At 52.4% G+C, this 11486-nt stretch overlaps 1 pseudogene; it reads right to left on the bottom strand.

The window, feature by feature from the left end:
- Nucleotides 1-5480: 5480 nt before the first annotated feature.
- Nucleotides 5481-11486, bottom strand: part of LOC102386319 — an 11024-nt pseudogene continuing 5018 nt past the window's right edge.

Here is an 11486-nt window from a genome sequence, read left to right on the forward strand (position 1 = left end):
GGGGAAGGTTTTCTGCCCCAGCCCTGCTCCCAGGGGCAAAGCCCCTGAGAAAAACTGAAAGGCCTTTGGCGTCCGGACCCTGCAGGCTCTTGGTGCCCCACTCAACTCAAATGAGGCACCTGCCTCGTGCCCCAGCTAGGAGGGAGCAGCAAGACCTGGCTCCATTGCCGCCTCACAGCTACCACACCTGAGACCTGGGCAGGCTGGAGCTAGCCAGGCACAGGGCTGGCACAGGGAGTAAGGGGTCATCAGGGAAGGCAGGCCAGTGAGGCAGAAGTGGGTATGGAGCAACCATGGGGGTGTACCCGAGGCCTTTTCTTGAACCTGTGTCCCGGAGGGATCCAAGCTGGTGGCAGGGCAGGGTGGGAGCAACCAGTGTCACTGCCCGGGGAGGCAGGAGAACGGCTGAAAAATAGCTGTGGTTCTACTCCTCGCTGCCCTGCCCCAGTCTCCTCTTCCTGCAGCCTCCGTCCATCCATCTGTTCCCTCGGCTCACGGCCGGGCCCTGGCGGCACAGACAGGGGCACTGCTGTGGGATCACTTCCTTCCACATTCAGTGCTTTGGGGTCACACCCAGACCCCCCCGGCTGGGAGCTTCCCCTGGAGCCTGCAGGTGTCCCCAACCTGGGACATTGCCCTGGTCACAGCCCAGGTCCATCTCTGCAGCCTGAACTGGGGTGACACTCCCAGTCTTGGGGTCCTGAGCACATTCCCACCCAGGGCCTGAAGAGTCTGCTGTCCCCCACCCCCCCAAAATCCTTCCCATGCCCAGCATGGCACGGCAGTGGGGGCAGCTCTGGAGGAGCCCTGGGCTCCAGCGAGAAGGCTCCTTTTTTGTCTTTTTCTAGTTAGGTGGTGGGGGCCTGCCACATCTGTGGGGCTTTCCCAGGTGTGGGAGTGCAGCTGCATGGGAGCTGCTTTCATGACAGACCCACCACAGGCTGCACAGCCGTTGGGGAGAAGACTGTTACCCTTGATGAAAATGCCAATGTTGAGGCAAAAACTTGGGAAATTCCTGATTAACTTTATGAAGCTGGCAACAGCTTTCCATATTCCCTTGGGAGTTGCATAGTGGCAGTTGCCTTCAGCGGTAGCTGCTTTGCATCTGCATTAGCTCCACATCTCCAGCCCTTTCACCGCTGGCTGTAGCTGCATGGAGGACTAGAACAAACCAGGCCCGATGAACTGAGGCCGTGGAGCCTCCCTGGGTTGACACCGTCCCCACCTCAACCATGACAGCAGTGGTGTCAGCAACAGCAGAAGCAACAGTGACAGCGACAATGGCAGTGAATGAACTGAGAGTGTAAACCCTCAAATCAGGGCTAGGACTAAGAGACTACAATTGGGTTAGTGGATGCACAGGTCCATTGGTGTGCTTACTGTAACAGGTGTGGGCTTTAAATGTGGTGTAAGATGTGTGAAGTGCTAGATTGTGTGTGTGTGTGTGTGTGTGTGTATAGATACACACACACACACACAATTTGTTAAAGCCCTATTCTTATCACAGAATCATAGAAAGTTAGGGTTGGAAGGGATCTTTGTTGGTCACATCTACTCCAACCCCCTGCTCAAAGCAAGACCATCCCCAGTTTGTACATTGCAGCCAAAACTTTCTCTATCCAGGTCTTTAAATACCTCCAAGGATGGAGCTTCCACCACCCCTCTGGGCAAGCTGTTCTAGTGTTTCACTGCTCTCTTAGCGAGGATTTTTTTCCTAATATTAAACTTCAACTTCACTTGCTGCAACTTGAGACCATTTCTCCTTGTTCTGTCATCCACCACCACTGAGAACAGTCCAACTCCATCCTCTTTTGAAACCCTCTTCAGGTAGTTGAAGGTTGCTATTAAATCCCCCTCAGTCTTCTCTTCTGTAGACTAAATCAGCCCAATTCCCTCAGCCTCTCCTCGTAAGTCATGTGCCCCAGCCCCGAACCATTTTTGTTGTTCTGTGCTGGACTCTCTCCAATTGGTCCACATCCTTTCTGTAGTGGTGGGCCCAAAACTGGACACAGTACTCCAGAGGTAGCCTCACCAGTGCTGAATAGAGTGGAATAATCACCAGGGATTCTGGCTATACCTGATAAAAAATGGCATATTCTTCAATAAAAAAATCGCAAACTCTGATAAAAATCCTAACATCTGTGATTAAAATAAAAGGCCCCACACAGCTCTGCTGGTGACCCTAACTCCCCAACACACCAGCCCCCCTCTGGCTATGCTGGCATCCCTCCCAAAGCCCCTCACCCCTGCACAACGCTCCGTTCCCCAGCCTTGCAGGAAGGTGCCCCCAGCTGCCAGAGCTATGGGGCCAGGGACCTGTGTCTATAGCCCCCTTACCCTGGCAGCAGGCCATGGCTGCTGCAACAGAGTGCAGCATGGCTCCCCTGTGTTGTTTGCCCACTGCAGGCTTGGGAGGGTAGGCCAGCTCACCACTGCTGCATGTAGTCAGTCCCCAGAGGGCAGGGGGTGTTACACAAATAGACTTTTTTGCCTATTGCTTTTAATCTTATGTGTTTTCTTGAGTTTTGCATTGCCTTAAGAAACTCCATTTTGTATTGCTCTGTAGCTTGACATGAGTGCTTGACCTTTGTATGCTGCATGTATGAGAGAATGGGTGAGAGCGTGTCTGTGGAAAAGGGAAACATCAGGTGGTGAGTGGCTGAAGAATACAGACAGATAAAAGACCAGAACAAGAAGAATCTGCCCCAGAACACAGTAATAACACAGGAAAAGCCCAGAGGACTGGGTGAATTGATTTGGGATCTTGTTCTGCATGTCATCCTGGAGGATCAGTTCGTCTGACAAGATGGACCAGCAGGAGCCCAGCTTCTACTCGTGATCAACTTGGCTGGCTGCTAAGTTGAGCTGAGCACTGATAAGACTGGTTAATATATACCAGCACAGAACAGAAATTCTTTGGCTGGCTGCTAAGTTGATAGCTGATAAGACTAGTTAATATATACCAGCACAGAACAGAAATTCTGGTATGAATGTGGGGTGTCTGTGTGTATTAAGCACTTGATCAATAAACGCGGCATCTTGCCTTATCCTCCCTCATAAGGTTTCACTTGTGATTTGAGCAATTGATAATTTGTGTAACATTTTAGTGGAGAACTGCGAAACAGGGGATACAGAGGAAGCTCCGTATTTATGCTCTTTTGGTGCACACAACTAAGGCTGTAGAATTCCCCAAGCTTATGGGAGAAGTTGGATTTTCGCCAATTTGGAGATTCGGAGATATTTTTAAGAGAAAGAAGGAATGAATTATAAAGTTTATGGAAACAAGTTTATGGATGTCTCTTGGCTGTAGATTACTCAAGAAACTAGGGAGGGAATTTAGGCTCCCACTCCTACCATTAATCCTCGGCTGTAGCTGTCCCTGAGGGTTAGAAGGGGAAATTTAGGTGGTGCGCAGTTGATGACTATGGATTTTAAGATATATTGTGTGACTTAAGGCAAGTGGACGTTAAATTGTGGAAACAGAGGTGGTATCTAAATAGGCTGTAAGAAGTGTAGGAATTTATTAACATCTAGAGAAACAGGTTAATCAGTTGAAAAATCCTTTGTGTCAGCTGTCTGTTGCAGCTTTGCAGTTGGCTGTTATACAAAAGACAAAAGCAAAGACTTGAGGGTCCCCGTCCCCATCCCCTGGGGAGGGTCCCCAAGGCCACCATGGACCAAGGGCACATACCAGTAGCCTGTCTCATGTACCCTACTGGAGCAGGGCTGTGGGCCTTGGAATCCCACCTCCAGACTAATGACACCTAAGAGAGAGCCTCAGAACGCATCCTGGCCAGATGTACTTTGACTCTGATGACAGCCCTAGGATTGGTAGATATAGAATTGCTTGTTTGCATTGTTGCTTTTTGTTATCACTCTGTATTAATAAACTCACCTGTTATCAACTGGCAGGTATTGTGGTCGGTCTGAGGTTTGTGCTTGCCCAGAACAAAGGTATAGGGGCTGGTTCCTAAACTTCAGTCCAACAGTTGGCCACTTCACTGGGCACAAGGACAGTAATCTGACCCATCAGGGAATTTGTTGGCACAGTGATCCTTTCTAGAGGGGCTAGCTAAGACCTGTAGTACGGTATAGCTGTATGGTAATTGTGACTAGGGTTGTTAAGTTTTGTGCAGGAGAGGTTGTTTGTTACTGCTGACTGGGAGACTTTGTTTGCCTAGGTCAGGCAGAGTAGTGGAGATGGTTATATGCTATGGTCCGCTTAGGATTAAGTAAGAACCTCTTGTTGTGTTTGCAATAGGAAGCTAGAGAGCAGAGAAAGTCATCTCTCTGCTGGAAAGGCTGTGTGAATGAACAGGGTCCTTTGACTCTAGGGTCCTTGGAAAGGGTTAGTCTTTTGTGAATGGTTACAAGACCAGTCTTGTGAGTTGCCTGTGGAGTATCTAAGGTGTAGGTTATAAGTGCAGGTTATGGCAAGGCAAAATGTTGTCCAGGCAGCTTCAGAGAGATCAGAGACAGTTAGAGAAATGTGAGGCAGATACTTTGGGATCCTGTGTGCCTGGGAGAATGGAGGCAGCAGAGGCAGCACAGAAAGAGACAGGGTACGTTACTGGACACCTGCTGAGGCAGTGGCAGAGAAGTTGTGATTGGAAAGTGAGGGCAAAAGTTGGTCCAGGTGGCAGGGCACTGTTGGTGCCTGCCACTTTAAGATCAGAGCCAAGCAGCTAGCAGGTGCTTGATTGCGGCAGTTTTTTAGATCCCTGGTTGCCTATATAAATAGACCAGTTTCCTGCTGGCAGGCTAGGCAGTAACATCCTGGAGTTAAGGGAGGAGCTGTAGGGGATGGCTAGGAGGCTCCTGGTCCTCGGCATGACCTAAAACTGCACCCTGCTGGGAGTGGGTGGCCTGGTGGGGCTCTCAGTGGTGCAGGAGCCCCCAGGAAATGCCAGGCCAGTTACCACCCCAGTGAAAGGCAGGTCAGGGTGCCTTAACCCCTAGCTCCCACAACCGGGTCGGTCATCCACTAATAGGGCCAAAAGGCAAACCCAGGAGCGAGAGTGGGGCTAGAGGCTCAGAGGCCTGATATTAGAGTACCTTCTAAATGCTGGGGCCAGGACCAGAATGGTCAAAAGGGCCAGGGGCCCACCACAAGGGACGCTCAGAGCTAAGAGGGCCCGGGGTTTCTGACTGGCCTCGGAGGTGAGGCCAGGGCCTGTACGGCCAAAGTTCTCAGGGGGGACCATGCCCAAGAGGGGAAATGATTCAGGGAGCTAGGCAGCCCTGAATGAGGGCAGGGTAGGCTGCCTGAGTGGAGAGATCCACTTGGGGTCCAAACTGCACGGTTCTGTGGCCCAGTGTGGGGCCCGTGAGTAACATCAGTGGATGCCATCTGCGAGGCATGGGCTGCAGTGTAGGGAGGTACAGAGCCGCAGATAGCACCCCGTAGCACTGGGGCAAGAAATGGGCAGCCTCCCCCCTAATTAAGATTGTTAATTAACAAGGCATGGCAGGCAAGAAGGCGGGCAGTTGGCCCAGAAACAGGTGGACGGGCCAAAGGCAAATTGGCCCCAAGAAGGCCCTCCTGTTACAGTCCCCCATCCCCCTTCCTCTCTAGGAACAGTGAAGAGCCTAGAAGAGATTGTTATAGGAGTGTAACATCTTGCTTTGGGAAACATCAGGTGTAAACAGATCAGTGCCCAGAGTTACTCTGGGCAGAGGAAAAGTGAACTTATCAGAGGTATACTTTGGGGACTTCCTTTTGGAGGTAGGTGGGAAGAACTTCAACCAGTCCTGCTATCTGGCCAGGCATCAGCACATCCACACAAAGACGAGGCCAGGTCAGTGTTCTGAGTGGGAAGAGCTTTACCCGCTCCTCCAGCCTGGCCAAGTAGAGGCAGATTAAGGTGTATTGGTGCCTTGGACAACTACATTGGTGGAGGAGCCCTGCTCGCAGCTCACAGGGAAGTGAATGTGAAAGCCAGTTTAAAACTTGGCACCATTTTCACCCCAGCCCCACAGGGAGAAAAAAATGGTGCCAAGCTTAGAACTGTGACTTTTGCTTCCCTGCTGATGAGGATCCAGGGGTCCCCTGATTTTTGGTAATGGCCCCTGTGCCCAGGCTGAGCTGGCCCATCCCTTAATCTGCCTACGTGGCCAATCATCAGTGCATGCACATGGGAGAAGCCATGTCAGTGCTCTGAGTGTGGGAAAAGCTTCACCCACTACTCCATCCTGGCTAATACCAGTGTCTCCACACCGCAGAGAAGCCATGTTGTTGCTCTGTGTGTAGGTAGAACTTCACAAAAGCTACCCACATGGCCATATAACAGTGCATCCACACAGCAGAGAAGCCACATGGTTGCTCTGTGTACGAGACAAACTTTGCCAAATTCTCCCTTCAGTCTGACAGGTTTTGCTTCTTAGCCTCTTTGCAGAACACTGCACCCCTGGGTGCATGCTCCTCCTCTGCCCTTGTGCCCTTCACTTCACTCTCTGTAATGCAGTGTCTGCTCAGAAAGCTGCAGTACTGAACATGGTACCCCTGGGGCTGGGTTCTGTGTTCTTGTTGAGAGTGCACCAGGCTGCAGCCCCTCCACCTCCAGAAGCTTCACCCGAGGTTTTCTCTGAACTTCCACCCCTCCCCCACCTTTTTATTTTTGAGCACCCCATCCACAGCCCCACCAACTCCAGAGACCTCCTGGTCAACCTCCTCCTGGCCCTGACCAAGTGGGCCCTGTACATAACCAGAAAGGAGGCTCTGGCCTGGAAGGTGCCCAGGAACCGTGGGGCCACATTCCTCTCACTCGTCCATGCATGTTTCTGGGCAGAGCACCAATGGGTGGCATCCACCGGCTCCTTGGATGCCTTTGAGGACTGGTGGGTGCTTCCCAGGGGGGTTCTGCTCACTATCCCCCTGCAGAGCACCTATTTTCACGTTTTGACCCTTTGACCCCCACAGCACTCCTACATCCCCCTGCAGAGCACCTATTTTCATGTTTTGACCCTTTGACCCCCACAGCACTCCTATCCTGTTTTCCCTTAGTTGTCACAAAAATTGTGTTGTGTTATTCATTCATTGGCCCTATAACATAGGGGCTACTAGTTAGTTGGGTGTGCCTCAGGGCCCATGACACTTGGATAGCACAAATAGGCAGGGGTTGTTGCAAACACTTGGGCATAAGTTAGTCACACTCGAGGCCCCACTCCTAGTCCTGCTGTGCAGCAAGGATTCTGCCCTTTGCAGCCACAGGGCAGTAGAGTGCCTTTTTCTGGGGGATATGCAGGCAGAGGGGAAGGAGGTTCAGCCTATGGCAGGTCCTGCCTCTCCTGTGGAAGGGCACAGAGAATATGAGGACTTCATCTTGGTAAAGCAAGTTGTGGTGGGACAGTAGGGGGTGCTACTATGCCAAACCACCCACCTCACTGTGCCTCACCCAAAACCATGCATCAGGAGTCTCCTCTGGGGTGCCTACATCTGGCCAACCCCCTTCTCGGAGCACACCTGCAAGCCTGGGGTAACACAGCCACCACCCAGGCACTGGTCTCTGTTAGGGCTCTGTGAAGCCCTGTAGGGTGCACAGACCCAGCCAGCTTTGGGGGTGCTTTGCCCCCTGGAGGTATTTCTGGGTTCTCCTTATAGCCTGGAGCCCTCTCCCCTCCAAGATATTCTCAGGTTGGACTGAGGTGGTTCATAAACAGCCAAGCACTTCTGGGAGCAAAACACCCTGTCTGATCCCTCTCCCTTAGGAATTCACAGCCAGGCACACTGAGCCAGACGGCTTTTTATTGACTCGGAAGAAAGTGAGGAAAGGGGTGTGACAAAGGAAGTTAAGAGAAAGCACCCTGAGCAAAACAGAACTGAGTCTCATCCAATATTGAGTTTAGTGACTCCTTTAACATGTGTCTCAATTTACTTGGCTCTTGCTTCCTAAACTAGTCTTCAGGCATACTCAATGATTCATGCAGATGGCAGCCTGAGGTTCCTTCTTGAGTCTGTTTAAAAAACCTCCCAGAGTAGGAGGGAGTGACCTCCCAGACCTGGTGTCCTGACCCTTTTATAACTTTTCTGACCTCATCACCTGGTTCCAACCAGAAAGAGGCATTATTTGAACACTGAAGATGATGATGATGGCTGAGAAAAAGGTGCCAAAATTAGTCTGCTCTTGGTGCTCTGAGCTCCTTCCAACCATTGAGGGTGACACCCGTTTGGGGACCCAATCACCTCAGCTTGGTGCAGATGGTCAAGCTGCACAGACTTTGCCTCAGAACACGGGTCATTGGTCAGGCTGGGAGCTGTTCCCAGGGGCATGCCCTGCCGCGACCCCTCACAGTCCCCCATGCCAACTAAGGGCTAGAGAGGCAAAGCCTCCTGCTATCTGACCTCGGGTGCGGCTGTGGGGCCCATTGGGCATTTTTCGGTCTGAATAAGGTGACGGTTTCTTGTTATATCCACCCAGCCCAAACCCATGTCAAGATGGTGCCATCGAAGACCAGCAGTTAGGCATTGCATGCCTTCATTTTACCTTAGTAAGGTTCAAGGTGAACCTCTCTGCCGGGCAATGCAAAGCTGCTAGCCTGAGATGGCTGTGGCTTCGGAAAGACCACCGAAACACTTCAAGTGTGGAAAGGGCCGTGGCCAGTCCTATATTAAAAGAGGGTTATCATATTCCCAGTTCCAAAAAAGAAGATACCTATCATGCAGAGAGGTGCAGTGGTATACGACTGTGAGGGTGACAATGATATGCTAGGACCCTGCCCATTCTGTTGCCCCTCACTCCCAAACTATATAGCCCGCCCCATCCTGCTGCTCCCCTCGCTCTTGACCCACAGATCTCAGCCCTTCCAGTGCTCCTCACTCCCAAAGCACAATACATTGACCACTGGGCTATGCTGGTGCCCCTCACTCCCAATCCAAAGACCCACCCTGGCTCTGGTGGTCCCCTCACTCCTCACCTACTGCCCCTTGGTACTGCCAGTGCCCCACCCCGCCACACAGTCCCCTGCCCAAGTGCCCATCACTCCCAACCCACAGCCCGCCCAGCCCTGCAGGTGTCTTTCACTTCTGACCCAAAGCCCCTGCTCTCCCCAGCCCTGCCCCTGCAAGCGCAGGCACTGGCCGCAGTGCCACCAAGCCAGCCACAGAGCTCGCTGCTGCCCCTGAAAGGCTACCCGGTTCCCTTCCGCTGCTAGAGGGGCAGGCACCTCCCCTACAGACTTACCTTTATTCAGCTGATGGGGTCCTCCCAACCCCCTGCTTGGCTACATGCCGACCACCACGTGTGCACACCCTGTCCCCAAACATCCTCTCTCCCCCAGCCCCAGGCAGCTCCTTGCTAGGGCAAGCGAGAAAGTGCCAGGAAAGACTTTGAAGCTGAGCTGACCAAAGTCCTGGAAATTTTTTAAATGATCATATTTAAAAGAACCACCCAGACTGACATTGGAAGATCTAAAAAGAGGACATGTTCAGGAAATCCCAGAGATATGGTAACCCAAAATAGCCCCCAGGGGTGGGCACTGCTTGACATCAGATAGAGAGCAAACTATTGCCAATGAATGCCTAAGAACACCCAATTTGCCACTGCTTCCAGTATTAAAATGGGAGCCGGTGAAGATGGCACCAATCCCACATCAACATGGTTTTACAACATAAAAGGTGGGGGTGTGGCTTCTTAGCCACGTGGTATCGCAGAGAGGCTGGAAATATGCTGGAGGAGCAGGTAAAGCTCTTCCCAAACTCAGAGTACTGATGTGGCTTCTCCCCTGTGTGGATGAGCTGGTGTATGGCCAGGTGGCAGAACTGGGTGAAGCTCTTCCCACACACAGAGCACTGATGCAGCTTATCACCTGTGTGGATAGGCTGGTGGATGGCCAGGTTAGAGGAACGGCTGAAACTCTTCCCACACAGAGCGCTGATGTGGCTTCTCTCCTGTATGGATGCACTGGTGTTTGGTCAGGCGGGAGAACTGGAGGAATCTCTTCCCACATACAGAGCACTGATGTGGCTTCTCCCTTGTGTGGATGCACTGGTGTAGGGCCAAGTTGAAGGACTGGATGAAGCTCTTCCCACACACAGAGCATAGATGTGGCTTCTCCACTGTGTGGAAGCGCTGGTGGCTGGTCAGGCTAGAGGACTGTGTGAAGCACTTCGCACACTTAGAGCACTAATGTGGCTTCTCCCCTGTATGGATGCGCTGGTGTTTGGTTAGGTTGGAGGACTGGATGAAGCTCTTCCCACACACAGAGCACTGGTGTGGCTTCTTCCCCGAGTGGATGTGCTGGTGTCTGGTCAGGCTGGAAGATTCACTGAATCTCTTCCCACACTCAGAGCACGGATGTGGCTTCTCCCTTGTGTGGATGCGCTGGTGGCTGGTCAGGCTGGAGAAATGTGTGAAGCTCTTTCCACACACAGCGCACTGATGTGGCTTTTCTCCCGTGTGGATGCGCCGGTGCGTGCTCAGATTGGAGGAAGAGGTGAAGCTCTTCCCACACTCAGCGCACTGATGTGGCTTCTCTCCTGTGTGGATGCGCTGGTGGCTGGTCAGGCTGGAGAAATGTGTGAAGCTCTTTCCACACACAGCGCACTGATGTGGCTTCTCTCCTGTGTGGATGCGCTGGTGGCTGGTCAGGCTGGAGAAATGTGTGAAGCTCTTTCCACACACAGCGCACTGATGTGGCTTCTCCCCTGTGTGGATGCGGTAGTGTTTGTTCAGGCTGGAGGAGTCGCTGAATCTCTTCCCACACACAGAGCACTGATGTGGCTTCTCCCTTGTGTGGATGCGTCGGTGTAGGATCAGGCTAGAGGAACAGGTGAAGCTCTTCCCACATTCAGAGCACTTATGTGGCTTCTCCCCTGTGTGGATGCGGTAGTGTTTGTTCAGGCTGGAGGAGGCGCTGAATCTCTTCCCACACACAGAGCACTGATGTGGCTTCTCCCTTGTGTGGATGCGTCGGTGTAGGATCAGGCTAGAGGAACAGGTGAAGCTCTTCCCACACTGAGCGCCCTGATGTGGCTTCTCCCCTGTGTGGATGCGTCGGTGTAGGATCAGGCTAGAGGAACAGGTGAAGCTCTTCCCACACTCAGAGCATTGATGTTTCTTCTCCATTGTGTGGATGCGGTGGTGGTTGGCCAGGCTGCAGGAGCGGGTAAAGCTCTTCCCACACTGAAAGCACTTATGTGGCTTCTCCCTTGTGTGCGTGCACTGGTGGTTGGCCAGGTAGGAGGACTGAGTGAAGCTCTTCCCACACACAGAGCACTGGTGTGCCGCCTTTGCTGTGTGGATGCGCTGGTGGCTGGCCAGGTTGGAGGACTGGGTGAAGCTCTTCCCACACTCAAAACACTGATATGGCTTCTCCCCTGTATGGATGCGCTGGTGTTTGGTCAGGTAGGAGAACTGGAGGAATCTCTTCCCACACTCAGAGCACTGATATGGCTTTTCCCCTGAGTGGATGCGCTGATGGTGGTCCAAGTAGGAGGCTTGGGTGAAGCTCTTCCCACACTCGGAGCACTGATGTGGCCTCTCTGTCGC

The sequence above is a fragment of the Alligator sinensis genome, unplaced genomic scaffold, assembly GCF_000455745.1.
Source record: "Alligator sinensis unplaced genomic scaffold, ASM45574v1 scaffold1105_1, whole genome shotgun sequence".
Lineage (NCBI taxonomy): Eukaryota > Metazoa > Chordata > Crocodylia > Alligatoridae > Alligator > Alligator sinensis.